The 14,881-nt window shown below is 53.2% G+C and overlaps 1 protein-coding gene across 4 annotated transcripts in view; it reads left to right on the forward strand.

Annotated features, from left to right (window-relative positions):
• Nucleotides 1–14,881, forward strand: part of ST3GAL1 (ST3 beta-galactoside alpha-2,3-sialyltransferase 1) — a 67,391-nt gene that overhangs the window by 37,513 nt on the left and 14,997 nt on the right. For 2 of the 4 annotated variants that reach the window (XM_019724187.2, XM_019724148.2), the window contains exon 3: nucleotides 1,506–1,559. The gene's annotated coding sequence lies outside the window, so the exon portion shown is untranslated. Of the gene's footprint in view, nucleotides 1–1,254; nucleotides 1,347–1,505; nucleotides 1,560–10,358; nucleotides 10,387–14,881 lie in introns of those variants that run through there. The other 2 variants (XM_074316905.1, XM_074316906.1) reach the window with 2 other exon arrangements.

Raw genomic sequence — 14,881 nt, forward strand, 5'->3', positions numbered from 1 at the left:
GGCGGTGGCCCAGCCTAGAAAAGCCATTCGGGCTGCATGCCCACAGCCTCCCCTCTACAGAGACCCGGCGCCTTCCAGGTAGCCTGACCCCAGCTGAGGAAAGGAAAACCTGAAACCAGCCTTTCCAGGTGAATTGACTTCCAGGGTGCCTGGGAGTAAGTCACCTGCTCCCTAAGGAGAGTCCAGCAGCTCTTGGTTACCAGTCCCCGCCCCTTCTTGCCACAGGAGGGTAAGTGCCTCAGTGAAGGATGCTTAGCCATGAGCGACAGGCTGTTGATTCCCCAGCCACTGCATATGTGGCCTTGAGGCTTGCCTGCTGTTAGCTATGCCGGACTGTTACCACCAAAGCTTCCATGATGGCAGAAAGTGAGCAAATAACACACGTTGTTTGTTTTAGAAAGTAATTACTTGTAATTAAATTCTATCATGATTTTCCAAAATCCCTCTTTTCGTGTTCCTGTGGAAAGTCTGAGGCAGGCCAAGCCCATCCTGGGCACCGCCTCCCTCCTGCTGGCCGGGGCGGCCACTATGTAATATTAACGTCCACGGGCCTCCGCGTCATGCATTATTGATGTGCAGAGGTCAGCGAGCTCAGCTGCTGCGTGAGCGCACTCAGGTGAGAGGGACAGAAAGAGGCCCAGGCTGTCTTGACCATTCAGAAAGTTATTTTTGTCCCCATCCCCAGGGGGGAAGGCATTTTGCACACCTTACAGGTGACAAGAGCCAAGACAGCATGTGGCTGAAGCTGCTGCAAGCCCACAGGATTATTGTTAAAACCAAGGGTATTATTATCTTTTGTCATTGTTGTTTAGGGTGGGCCCCCACTCAGCTTTTAGGAAAAAAAACTAAAACAATAACACCTCCCTAATTCTCAGATTCAACTACTCTCTCCCTTTATAAAATGCCCAGCTGTCTGTTTTCTGCCAATTAGAATATTCCAGAGTCAGGCCCAACCCCACCCCATGTGATCTGGGACTTGCCACCTGCATAGGTCTCTGGCGTGGGGTGGGGGGAGAACGGCTTGAACCTGACAGACAGCCTTCCAGCCCCTCTGCCCCCTCACCAGCCCTGGGTCCCTGCGAAGCTCTGCCGTTGGAACCTCAGCTCCCTCTGTCAGACAGGAAGCTGGGGCTACTTCGGGGACTGCTGCGGGTTCCACAGTGTGTGTGAAGCGACCTAACCCGATACCTGGTGCAGCAGAGATCTCAGAGTTAGAGCATACCCTCTGATCTTCCATCTAGAACAGGAAACGGTCCTAGAGATCACACAGTACACAGCTTTCATCAACAGTTTGCAACTAGAAGGCTGATACTCAGGTCCCCTGACTGCCACCCAGCCCTGTGCAGGTAACCTCTGTCCTCTCCTCACTGGTGAATGGCTTGTTAGGGTTCTGTCACTTCACACTAGCCCTTAATATTCATTTACTTTCTGTGCCTGAGCTGAGCATGTTTCAGATACTCTCCCTGTGGTAAGTCTGACCATTTGTTTATTTTTCTGTGTTTCAGATGAAGAAACTGAGACTCAGAGACGTTAAGAACTCCCCTGAGGTCACACAGCTGGTAAGTGGCAGAGCTGGGATTTGAATCCAGCTCTCTTTGGCTCCAGAACCTGTGCTCTTAATGGTCTTGCTTTCTCTGCCTTCCCCTGTGTTGAAATGATTGTCCCTCTTCCACCCACGTGGGGGAGACGTGTGGTTTGTTCCATTCCTGTGCTTCCGACAGGACCCAGGACACAGTGGGCTGTCCATACCCGTGGGATGGTTAGAAGGCAATCCTTTCTAACCCCGTGTCGTGGGGCAGTGTGTTCAGGGAACAACATGTTCAGCGAATCACTAGAAAGTTCTGGTTACCTGAGTGTTTCCTTGTTTGCCACATTCGTATACAACAACAAGTCCCCAACACAGACAGCAGGAGAACTGCATTCTGCTCCCCATTATAATGAGGGCACACCCCGAAGATGGGTGATTTTTCCTTTGTGATTCAGAAAGTAGGACCCTGACTCCATGATAGAAAGGCAGCAGGCAAGGCAGACGGTGGCAGTGGGGCCCCTGGGGCCCTCAGCTCACGTCCAGTTAGGTGCCCATCAGGAGCTGACTGTCTGTCCCTACCAGCCTTTGTCCTGCCCCCCACGTGGCTCTGAGTATGTCCGTTTTATCTTGGTACTGCTGTCTCTCATGTCCTCAACCTCCTGTCACCAGAGGCCTCTTCCCTATCTTTGAAACCCACTCTCTTGTTGTGAGAAGATTTCTTAGAACCCGTTTCTGAGAAAATGTTGAGAATGAATTAGCCCCACTTAGTAACGTGACCACAGATTAACTGCCTGATTTGGTCTCTGAAATCTCCAGAAACCTCGTGGGATGGGGGTTGGAAGCGGATGTGACATTCTGGGGTCACCAGCATGGACAGAGGGTGTGGTCTGCGAAGAACTTTGGTTTGCAAATCACCTTGGGGGTGGTGAGAAGGCCCAGAAGCTGGGCTAGGGGTCCCCACCCCCACCTGAACCGGAAAAGCTGTTTCAGTCTCTGGTTTCTGCCTGGGCGTAAGATAACAGTTTAAAGAAAATTTGAAAACCACTATCTAATGGCAAATGTCCTTGTCCAGAAGTCCAGAAATCTGGTTCTAGGTCTGGCTCTGCTCTGTCACGCTGTGTGGTCTTAGCCAAGCCCCTTCCCTGGGCCTCAGGTTGCCTGTCTGTACAGTGGGCGATGGACCAAATACAGCTAAGGCTGACCCTTGGCTGTTGTTTCCTTGCTGGGGTAGCAATGAGACTTTGGCGATGCTCGCTGATTCTTCAGTTGATAAGGCAGAACCATGAAGCAGAGAACGGAGGCAGGCGTGGGTGGTACTTGATAAAAACAACCCTGTCCTCCATGGGTGCCCTGGTCACACATACCTGGGTTCGGGAACGAGCCACCATGGCTGGCAAAGGTCATTTCCAAGGAAGTCTCCAGGTTATCTGGGAACCAGACACATGGGCCCCACAGCAGGGCCAGGTGCCTCAACATGCCGTGTACCCCACATCCTGCCCAGGCACAGAGGAGCCAGCAGGCAGGACTCACACTTGTTTGCCATAGCTCTGGACGGCTGTACAGATGCACAGTGTGGTTTCATAGTAGTTTTGGTTTTGTTGTTTTTGCAAAAGTTAAAGGAAGTGTGTAGGCCGAACTCTGCCCTCCCCTCCATGAGAAGAGCCAGTCTGCTCAGTGGGGGACAAGCAGAGCTCAGCTAGGAGAGGAAACCTCCAAACACAACGTGCAAAGATCAGAGCGTCCCTGCACTGAGCTGGACACTGTGCCAGGCCGTTCCCCTGCAAGGCTGATTTGACATTGTCATTGCAATCATCCAATTATCTGTGGGGGGACACAAAGGCCCAGAAATGACCGCGACCCCCACCTTTCACTATGCACAAACTGGAATGACCTCTGCTCCCTGAGTTTGGAGCACTTTTCACTGTGCCCTCAGTCTATATATATTTGTTGAGGGCCTTCCACTGTTCTCAGTAAGGGGGGGAGGGGACAAAGCAGTAAGTGATACAGAAAAGTCCCTGCCCTCCTGGTGGAGGCGAGACAGACAAACTAACAAGGAATTCAATACACAACAGAGTGTCATTTTGTGATGAAGGCTGTGAGGGAAAAGGCAGTCCAGCGAGGGGATAGTGACAATGGTAATGTCTTAGGAAGACTTCTCTAAAAGGGATATTTGAGCAGAACCATGACTGCAGCAAGGGAGCAAGGGGCCATGTGGATTCTAGGGGAAGGGCATGCTAGGTGGTGGGAACAGCATGTGCCAAGGCCCTGGGGCAGGGAATGTGTTTATTGTACCATCACCCTCTTTGATTCTGATTCTCGGTGTGTTTGCCTCCCCACTTTCCCACCAAACACAGCTACTGCTCTCTATTGTCCTTTCTATCTGTCGCTTGCAAGTGTCTGCAGGGGTATGGCAGGGATTAGTAGCTGTGTTGCAAGAAAAATCACACAGAATTGAATGGGGCAGAAAGAAGGTGTGTCTTTCATAGGAAACTACTTGTCTCATTCCATCGTCTTTGTACAGTTCACTCTTGGGTGACACTAGAAATGATTTCCGATTCTTGCTTAGTATTTTTTTGTCAAAACATGTTTGAACCAGGACTGTGAGTTTCTAGTGCACTGTAATCCACTATTACAGGCCCATCTTGCTCAGCAAGGCCGAGAACCTGGATCCCAAAACCACAGAAACTGAGCAAGCAATGGTATTGGGGCTCACTATGGACCTCGAGCTGACCACAGGAGACGGGGCTCCCGCAAGCAGAGCCTGGGGTGTGGGCAGGGGCAGGGGCAGAGGCAGGCAGACCTCTGTGCATGCATGGCCCTTAGCAATCTGTGGCCTTGGGCAGGCCCATCCTGCCATCTGTGTCTGACTCCTGCTACAGCAGCTCACAGGCTGGGTGTGCTGTACGGGACATGTTTGGGGAGTCAGGGTCCCCAGGTTTTAGTCTCGGTACCATCAAAGTCTCGTTTACCACCTTGGGCAAGTCACATCCCCTCCCTGAGTCTTGGTTTCCTTACCTGGTGAAGGAAGCAGAAAAGTGTGATCCTCCCTATGCTCCTCTGGTATCCTGAAATGCCACAAGCCTTTGCCTCCAAGGCAGGCAGCAGCCAGGCCTGGGGACAGGCATCCTGACAGCTTCCCTTTGACTTTATAGAACTGGCCCTCAGCAGAAGGGGGCACGGCCTTGGTGGTCCTGCCTTGGGCGTTCAGGTAAGACCTCTCCCTGGTCTGGGACCTGTGGCGACACAGCCAGACAGACGCTCCTGTCTGTGAGCAGAGGAATGTCTTTTCTTTCCTCGGGGCCCAGAGCCTTAAGTCTTCCACTAACTGGATCTTATTCAGCTGGAAAAATAATAATCAGAAAGCAGTTCTGCCTGGTTACTGGCCTGTGAGCTCCTTGAAAGTTTCCCATAAGGAACACTCAAAGAGCCTCTGTGCTCTGAGACTCAGAGCCCGGCCCTGCCTGTCTCCTCCCCAAGGAACAGGCTGCCTGGTGGTCGACCAGCCAGCCGATCATCCATCAGCATCAGTGGGTTATCCATCTGTCCAACTGCCCATTAAACAGTGCCCATGAGGGGCCAAGTTCAAGCGTACATTACCAGAGATAACAAAACTAAATAAAGTGTAGTCTGTACCCTCAATGGCAGTTCAGCCTCAACCTGACCACATTCTCCATTTGGTTGAATTCCAGAGAGTTCAGGCTAAGCTCGCTCTCAAGGGCATAAAAAATGCAAACATTCAGAAACTCTCACATCTCTATGTTATGTGTTTTCCCAAATGCATTGACTTAATAGGTTCTATGGTTACTAAGACTAGTATCTCTCTCTCCTTTAGTCAAATCAAATTTTCTTCCAGTCCGTTCCATATAACACATCTGAGGCTCATATGAATTCCCATTCAGAATGGGAAGAACATTCTGGGCAAAACAAATAGCTTGTATCGAGGTCCTGTGCTTGTCATGGGAAAAGGGATGGAGAGGGACTCGGGGAAGTGTTCCTAGAGAAGGTGGTGCTCGAGATATGACGGTCACCAGATGGGAGGAGAAAGTTGCTCCATCAACAAGGGCATTTTACTGATAGTAAAATACTGTGTGGAACGTAGAACAGCATAGGTGTTAAGTCTGGGATTTGATTTGGTTTCACTTACAAGCTAATAAGTTCGCCTATTAGTGTTTCATTAATGCCAGCAGAAGACAGGAGACTCCTGAGTCAGAGACCAGGGGCTTTGTCACTCAGGGCACAGCTAGCAGCATGAGCTTCGAGTTTGTGTCAGCTCCCCTTGACCTTACATCCACAGGGACCAGCCAGAGGGCCCTGACAGATGGCGGCACATGTGATGGGTTGCAGTACAGACCAGAACACTGAGTGTGGGGAATCCCCTGTGTGTAGCACACAGGAAGCAAGCTGCCCCCTCATGTTTCATGATTGCGTGCTGCAAACACAACCCTGAAAACTGAACCACATAAAAAGCAGCCAGGGTCTTTCATTCTTAGCCTACACAGAAAACACACATGAATGTGAGGCCTGCGGAACTGCGTCTCCTGACGCTAAGTTGGCGTTGAAGAAGACTGGATTTGAATCCTGGGTCTAACACCTACTGACTGTGAGATTAGGGAGATGGTAATCTCTGGACTTCTTTGGCCTTTGTTTCCTCATCTGTAAAATGGGGATAATACCTACCTTTCAGGTGATTATTAAAGATTATGTACGATCACTGTTCTAGGAACACAGTGGGGAATGAAAGAAAGTCTCTGAGCTCCAGGAACCTAGTTGCATGGAGAATATTTTCAGCTATACGAAAGTACATAGTGTCAGAAAACAAAGACAGGGGAAAAGCAAAGGGTGATAAACATTGTAATTCGGGGATAAAAAAGATTCAGGGAAAGTCTCTCCAAAGGGTGGGCATTTGACCCTGTATCCTGAGCTAAGTAAACAGTAATTAAGCGTTCTGTGGGAAAAGCACTCTGGGCAAAGCTAATCGCCTGTGCAAAGGTCCTGTGGTTGTCACGCTTGAGGTTGGTGTGGCCTGAGCAGAGTACAAAAGAAAAGGTGTAGAAAGTGGAGTCAGACCACAGGCAAGGGCCAGGTATGGTGGGCTCTTGCAGACCGTGATAAGAACTTTGCATTTCATTCTAGGCGTGGAGAGAATCCACTGGAAGCTTGAGCCGGTGAGAGGCGTGAGCAGAGAACAGCGTAGAGAGGGCATGAAAGGGTGTTAAGGTCAGGATGTGATTTTGTCCTCCTGTCCCCAAGAGGCTAGACTTAGTTTCTCCTGGATCTAAGGCACTGTCGAAAAGATGCCACTCCTTTCACGCCTGGAGTCCCAGCTCAGAGTGAACGCTTTAGATTCTAGGGGAGATGATAGCTGAGTCGATACTTTCAGAGGCTAAGGTCAGGAAATGAAAGGGAGTGAAGGTTCTGGGGAGCAACCCCAGGTCCTGGCTAATAAGGAGGCGCTTGCCCTCTAAGCCTGCCTATCTACCTGCAAAAGAGGGAGAACATTAGCATCTGGGCACACTGTGGGGGCTAAGTGACTATAAGCTGGGTCTGAAGACCACATGCTTTGCCTGCCTTAGTAAGAGGAAGCAAACTCATCCTAACCATTCAGGCTTCTGGGTCTTGGATTATTCCTTTTCTTTGCTGAGAATCAAAATGTTTGGTGTGTAGTTCTAAGTGCACAAGACACACACAGATACCTGCCAGCAAAATTCAGCCGCCAGTATCTTCCTGATACAGGGTGGTGTTGGCCATTCATTGGAGAGGGAAGGAGAAGGCCACAGGGTCAGGACCCCAGAGGGCGTAAGTATGGAGGAAAGAAAACCCTGGGCGGCCCCTCTTCAGATCCTGGCCCCTACTCCTACCCCACCCTGTTCACCTGGAGAGAACCTCCGTGTCCCTCACAGACTCCTGTGGTCTCTGCATCAGCCCAGGGCACTCGTAGATGACGATTTGCAGTGCCCCGTTTACAGGTGAGGAAGGCTTCCAGAGGTCACCCAGCTGGCGAAACATAAGGGCTGGAACCCTCAGAGGGAGAGCCCTGCCTAATGCGGTGTTTGCCCTGCCCTGCCCTGCCTGGAACATGCCTGCACTTGCCACCGGGTCCAGCCTTGGTCTCTCTGAGACCCCAGGGGAGCAGCCAGCCTTTTCAAAGCCTGCCTCTCACCACTGCATTTTAGCAGGACATAAAAGGGCGCCTGTGTGGTTTGAAGCAAAATGGGCAGAACAAGAGGTTTGGAAAGTGCTGTGTTCTCCAAGTGGGAGGCCTTTTGATGGCAGCTGGGGACAAGGTGTGCAGTCTCCCACCCCCAGCCCTTAGGAGCTGAGGCAGAACAGCTCTCTGCCTGGGGCATTCCTGGCCAGGAGACTGAGGGAATGCACTGTCCTGGGGTTGTGCACCATCCTGGGGCCGGGGGGTCAGCGTCACTGACTCTTTCCCTCCCTCCTGCCCGACTTGCCTCCTTCATTGGCTAGAGGGAGAGTAGCAGTTGTGACTGCTTTGCGGAGAGGGGGTGGAGGTGGGACTAGGGCTGAGTCCCCTCGCCTGTGTGGACGCACCTGTAGGGGAGGTGATGGGCTCCATCCAGGGCCGCGGCTGTGAGACCAGCTCAGACTGACACTGAGAAGTAGCTACTGAGCGTGAAGAGACAGGGCTCTGCGGCTGCGCTGCTCAGACCACCTTTAGCTTCACTCTTATGCAACACGACCCTGGCCCAAGTGGCTTAACCTCCCTGGGCCTCCATTTGCTCCTCTGTAAAATGGGCGTATTAGTATTCAGTGAGTTAATAGGAATAAAGCTCTCAGACCAGCTCTTAGAGCACCCGAAATGTCCATTCTCGATGGGATTATGTAGAGATGGGAGCAGATAGGCTATGGGCGCCCCGCTGCGGCCAAAGCTCTTCACTCATATCCCATCCTCTCAGCACTCCTAGGGCACATGTCTATGTTTCTATTTTGCACAGAAGGGCAGGGTGTGGTTTGGTGTGGTCAGGTGACTTGTCCAAGGTCACACAGTTAATTAGGCTTTGGAGTTGCAGCTCCCATCGTCCTCTTCCCATTGTACATCTGGACCTGAGTTCTCTGCCTCCATCCACTGCTGACCAGCTGAATGACCCTGAAGAGTGGGTCCTTTAACGTGGCTGAGTCCCCTCTGGCCAGTAAGTGCTGGATGATGAGGCGTCTCGGTAACAGCTAATGACACAGGCGGGAAGCGCGGCTGGGAGCCGTGAAGCCTCAGCGAGGGAGAGAACCTTCTGGGTGTTCCCATTCCTGCCTGGTGTAAAATACAGACACCATGGGGGGGGGGGGCATCACTGCAGGCACAGCCAGTGCCGTGCAGGCTTGGACTCTGGGTTGAATCTCGGGTCCCTCACTCTCCGTGGCCCTTGAAAAAGGGCCCTCAGCCTCATATTCAAGAGGAAGCAGCACCCCTGGCACTGCTGTTGTGAGGCTGCAATGAGCACCTGGGGGAGGTGCCCAGCTCGATGCCTGGCACACCATGGACATTAGGGATGGGTCCCCAAACCTCCTTTGCCGACACGCATTTGCATGGGTTTCTCCAGGACTCAGCAGCGGTGGGTGCAAGTGGGGAGATATCAGTGCTCGTAGCTAACGCTCTCTCTGGCTCCAGCCCCCACCCCGTTCTCCATGCTCTGGGGACAGACGCCTCCCGTGGTGTGCCAGGTCTCTGCTGGCCTCTGCGCTCTTGCCCTGCTCGCTGAGCCGCTGCCCAGGCTGCCCTGTGCTCTCCTGTCTCCTGCCCCGCGCCTCTCCAGGGCTGCCTGCTCCCAGCTGCTGAGAGCTCCCTGGCCCCGTGATGTGACACCTGCCCATGTGCTCCAGGCGCCCAGGCTCCCAGTCTTCTCGGTGGACCTCACAGCAGTGCCATGTCCACTGGGCACGGTCTTTCCTGAGGCCAGGGCTCAGGAAGGGGATTGGCTTGGCCCAGAGTGCTGCGGAGTGGAATGGGTGACTCCTTCTGCTGAGCCGCCCTTCCTCTTCCCCAGTTAGCGATCCGGGGGGCTGGTCCAGGGCAGTTTTACCCCCAGCGACCCCAGGAGACGCCATGAAACCCTCCAACCCTTGGTGTCTGGGATGGTTCATGCCAGATACGTGTTTGTTGTCTGGGGTTCCCATCTGTTTTAGAACCGCACGGGGGCCGGGCTCCTCACCCCGTTGCGGCTGGGTTTATCCTAAGGTCTGAATCCCACTCTGGGTGTCACCAGAGATTGTCTCCCAAACCCTTCAGGAGCCTTCTGGATGCCTCTGTGAATCCAGAAGGTTTAAAATCTCCCCATGGACGTCAGGGGGCCTGGGAGGAAAGTTATCTCTTTAAGCCTCATGTCAACTGTCTAAACTCCTGCTCCAGACCCCCGGACCCCAGCGTCTCACTCATTCATAAGCTCCTTAGAACCAAGGACAGACCCCTGAGGTGGGGGTGGGATGCGGTTCCTAGTTCTGAATGTCTTTCCAGTGTCATGACTTCTGTCCCACCCAAATCAGGAAAACCTTTCTCTTTTTTTCCCACGCCCTGGGGACACCTGCCAGCCTGGATGTGCATGCAATGTGACTCCCTAAATTTCTGACCACATTTCACGCTTCGGATGTCATGTGGATGTCTTAGGACTCTGAGTTGAGCACCCCTCACTCCACACACATAAGGAGATTTGTGGATTTAAATTCCTTTTGTGCAGCTCCAAGTAGGAAAATGTATCCAGCCCTTTGTCATATGGCCCTGATCCTGGCTAATCGTGTTTCTTGCGGGCGCTTCTCCAAACCCCCCATTCCGAACCTCCAGCCGTGCTGCAGGGAACCTTTGCTTTCTCTTCCAGCTCCCCACAAAGGAGCACACGAGAGGTACTAGGGTAAGTCCAGGGGGATTTGCACGCGCAAGGAAGGGCCCTCCTCGCCTGGCCAGCTCTTTTTGGGTGTGGGGCACCTGGGCAAATGGTCAAGTCAGTGCAGGAAGGAGTGGGGAAACTGAGGCCCCCAAGGAGCCGGGCTTCCCAAGACACCAAGATGGAGACAAGGCTACTGTGTAGACTCCAGGGGCGTCCTGCGCACCCCCGGTGGTCCAGCCTCCACATGCTGCTCACAGACTATCAGCGGGTCCCTGTCACCTTCATCCCAAAGTCCACATTCCTAAAGACTTCCATGACCTGGCCCCCCCACCTCCACCCACTGAAGGGCACCCCCTTTTCCTTAACTGTGCCAGGTGCCCCCATCACCACCGCCACCATCCTGTGCTTTGGGGAGCTGCCTGGTGTACCCCATCCTCTCCGCTCTCCTCCATCAGTGTCAGAGCCCCCATCTCTAAGGTCCGTCTCCATGGCCACCTCCCCCACAGAGCCTTCCCTCGCCCTTCCGTTGTCACCAATCTGCCACTGCCAAATCACTGTCGTTCCCTCCTTGGAGGCGCAGAGAGTTACGTGTATGAACTGCTGTGTCCTCTTGTTAGACCCCCCCTCACGGACGCTGCATTTCTCCCGGGTGATGTTTCTGGAAGAACTGGCTTAGCTGCTGCGATGGCCCATCCTCCCTGACCCGGGGAAGAAGGAGCCAACAAGTGGGTCCAGATCTGGGCTGGACTGCAAGAGCACAGCTGCCAACTTCCTGGGTGACTCAGCGGGCGGAGCTGAGCTGGAGCGCGATGACCAGGGAGAAAACAAAACAAGGAAAGGAGAGCTCATGCTCGGCCCCGAGCCGGGCCACACGCAAACCCCGTGTGGTGGCAATGGTCACCGTCCCTCTCCTACAGCTCAGACACCAGGCTCAGGGCAGGGAACACCACCCCCACACCACCACCAGACACCGCTTGCTGGGCTCTGCCTTGGCTGGAAAGCCAGCTCCTTAGGCAGGTCGCTGGACTCGCGTGGGCCTCTGTTGCCGCCTCTGGAAGATGGAGATAGCACTCAGCACACGCTCGGTGAGGCTGTGGGCTCAGGCAGTTTGATCCCCTGTTGTGCTTAGGGTGGCGACTAACAAAGGGAAAGCCCTCCACAAATGGTGGCTGTCCCTTCGGTTCATAGATGAATTAGTAGTGCTCTGTGCGGCCACCTGGAGGTAGGGACAGTTTTTCTCCTCATTTTACAGATGAGGGACTTGAAGCTCCGACAGGCCATGTAACGTCCCTGGGGCCATCGGCAAAGGGCTCTGTGCATTTCAGATTTCCCCTGCAGGGCCCCATCCCTGGCTGCAGCATCCAGACCAACTCCCAGGTCTCTGCCTGCTTTTTCTTCGGTCATTTTCAATCCGTGATGCCTTCTGAGCTTCCCCTGAGACGTGCCATGCCAGGGGAGCCGTGTACGTACATCTTGCAGTTTGGGGCCTGGCGCTTCTCTGAGCTCTGGCAAACTTGTACTGTGTGGGGCAGAGATGGAAGGGGGTGAGTGTGTTAGGTGGCACTCTGTGTGGGAAGATAGAAACCACGGGAGGGGTTTTAGTAATGAAACCTAACAGGCAGGAGCACTCACGACGTGTGCCAGGCGCCACTCAGAGCACGTCACCTGCCCTGCCTCGTGTCCTTCTCTGCACAGCCCTGTGAGGTCGGTACCAAGCGTATGGAGGAAGAAACTGAGGCAAAGCTTCAGGCAGAAGGATTCGATTCGGGGATGCTTACAAAGGTGACCAGAGGCAGCCCAGACTGCAGCTGCAACCCGCCGACCTGTTCATTTGTCCCCTTCCCTCCCACGAGCTGCTTACTCCACTGGTGTGAGGAGATTTTCCCAGGCACCTCTGGGGCCTCTCTGGGCCCCTCCCTCTTTGCCAGATGTGCCAAGCCCCTGACATGTGCAGGATGCCACACCAGGCTCCAGGCACATAGGGTGACAAAGGAAAGACACCATGGCTCTCACGTCTAGCTATGGCAGAAGCTTGTGTCAGAAGAATTCTTTCACCGAGGATAATAAAAAGTGGGTAAGATAGGAACCCAACTCGGAAGGCATTGGAGAGCAACCAAGGCAGCCAGGGCTTGCGGGGCGAACATCCCAGACAGAAGGGAAATGAGTGGGGGTGAGACTGATATTCCCTGCCACCTTCCTGCAGGTGGGATATGCTAGCTCATGGAAGGGTCCAGAGCACAGGCTGAGAGCAGCAGCTCAGTGTGGGGGGCTGTCTTACAAGGCTGGGGAGTAAAACAAAATAAAAAGTACAGTTCAGGACTGAGCCAAAACCTAAGACACCAAGAACCTGGAGCAAAGGGAACCACAAACAAGACCTATTATTCTGCATCTCTTTTTCCTCTGAAGGCATTTGCCAGCATTTAAGGTGCGTGGGACCAGAGCCTACAAAACAAGCCAAAAACAGAGCCAAGCCTAAAAGGCTAGACTGAGCTTTTGGCAGTCTGCCAGTGCAGGGCAGACAGAAATTGGAGATGCCATTGTGCAAAGAAGAGGTGCCTTGGTAGGCACCCCAGCTGTGCTTTGGGAAGGGCTACACCCTATCCGCAAGGGGAAACCAGAAATGAACAGTCATCATAGGTGACTAAGGTGCAGCTCCTGGCATCCCTGTCACCAGCTGGAACAAGATAATGTGCCCCTGCTCTACCTGCCCACCAGGAGAAAACAACTTCCTCTGAATAAGGACAGCCTCATCCAGAGCCTCTGCATTTCCGTCATGCACAGTATCCACAGTTACCATGCCACGGGACAGAACCAAATGACCAAAGAAAGAGAAAGAGAGAAGACAGACCATAGAAATAGACCCAAGGTGGAGAACTTCTCCAGAAAACTGGAACTTATGCAAAAATTACTCAGGTAGAATTTCTAGAACTGAAAAATACGGGAATGGAAATGAAGAACGTAACATACCATTCAAACAGACACAGCAGAAAAGGACAAAGTAGCATCCAGCTAAGACCTCGGAAAGAGAACAGAATTCAATCCCAGAGAAATGTCAAGAAAGGAAATCATGAAGATGAGAGCAGGCATTGATTAAGTAGAAGGACGGCTATGTCGAAAGATCCAGGCGGAGGCAGAAGCTTGCGTCATCACGCTGGCTCTGCCTCGGTCTCGCGGTGTGACCTTGGACACGTCAGTTGTCTTCTCTGCACGTCAGTTTCCCGTTTCAGGGGAATAGGCATGATTACCGATCCCGCCCAGTTGGTGTGAAGACCACAGGGAGGCAACTGTGGCAGCTCGTTAGGAGAAGTGCTAATATCCCCGCCAACCTGCAGTCATTTCACCAACGACCACACTGCGGGGCACTATGTGGGGACCTGGGAGCCACCCCAGCCTTGGGATAACAACTGCACAGTTCAGCAGGCGTTTGTTACACGTCCAGAAACCCACACGGTTCATCCATTTGGCTTTCCAAGCATTTGAGACAATTCTTCTCTCAGTGACTGGTAATTGTCACCGTGACCCTATTGCCAGGGGTGCTTGTCTTTATTAGGGATCCTCAGGGAAATCCGTGTGGAGTCCTTGAAAGGGCTCTGACATTTGTCAACATTGTGCCTCTGGTGACCTGTCACGTACACGTTCTCTGTGCCTCGTACAATACTTCAGTTTGTGGCCCTGAGATGGCTGTAGTGCTGCAGGCAGCTGGCGACTGTGTTCTCTCCCCATCCCTCTGCTCTTCCTCTTTGTTTTGGGGAGGTGTGGCCGGCCTCTCCCCACACACTTGGCACAGAGATCCTTGGCCCGTGGCGTCTTGGCCTTGGTTCCATGTTGGGAGCCAGGGCTGGCGTCCCCCATGGTTGCCGGCTGCCTCACGTAATAGAGTACAGAGAAGTCCCGCATTCCTACTTTCTACCCTGGGGCCAGGGAAGGGGTGGAGGGGTGTTCTTGATTTTCCACTGCCGTTTTCCCCAGTGCTTTTGAAAGTGCTAATTGATACCAGCTCAGCTGGTAGGTGGTATCCAACAAACACCCTGGCCTTGGCGATGTGGCTACCAGGACATGCCAGACTGACGGGAGGAGGGTGTCGCTGTCCCCCTGATTCTGCTGTGCAGCCTTGCCCTCTGTCCCAACTCTCATCCCACCCATTGCATCAGCTGCGAGCATTCCTAGCTCTCACGTGGAGCCGGGACCTTGTGGGAAACCTAGCCTCTCACCCAGAATCTTATTCGGTCCACGCGGTGTAACAGTCATCTATTTCAGTGAGTTTATCTCTGCCCTTGGCATTGGGATACACAGTAAAAGCTTCATGGCCCGTGCTCCTCACAAAGACAAATGTGGTGAGACCATGTCACTCCCTTAGCTGAGACCCTCCCCTGGGCTCTGTGTCACTCAGAGAAGACTGAGCCTTGCTAATGGCTTCCACAACCGCACCCCCCACACACACCCACATACAGGCCTGTTCCTCTCTGGTCCCACCACCTGCTTCTCTCTTCCACGCTGACCCAGGCACATCAGCCCATTT

Source organism: Rhinolophus sinicus, linkage group LG12 (genome assembly GCF_036562045.2).
Source record: "Rhinolophus sinicus isolate RSC01 linkage group LG12, ASM3656204v1, whole genome shotgun sequence".
NCBI lineage: Eukaryota > Metazoa > Chordata > Mammalia > Chiroptera > Rhinolophidae > Rhinolophus > Rhinolophus sinicus.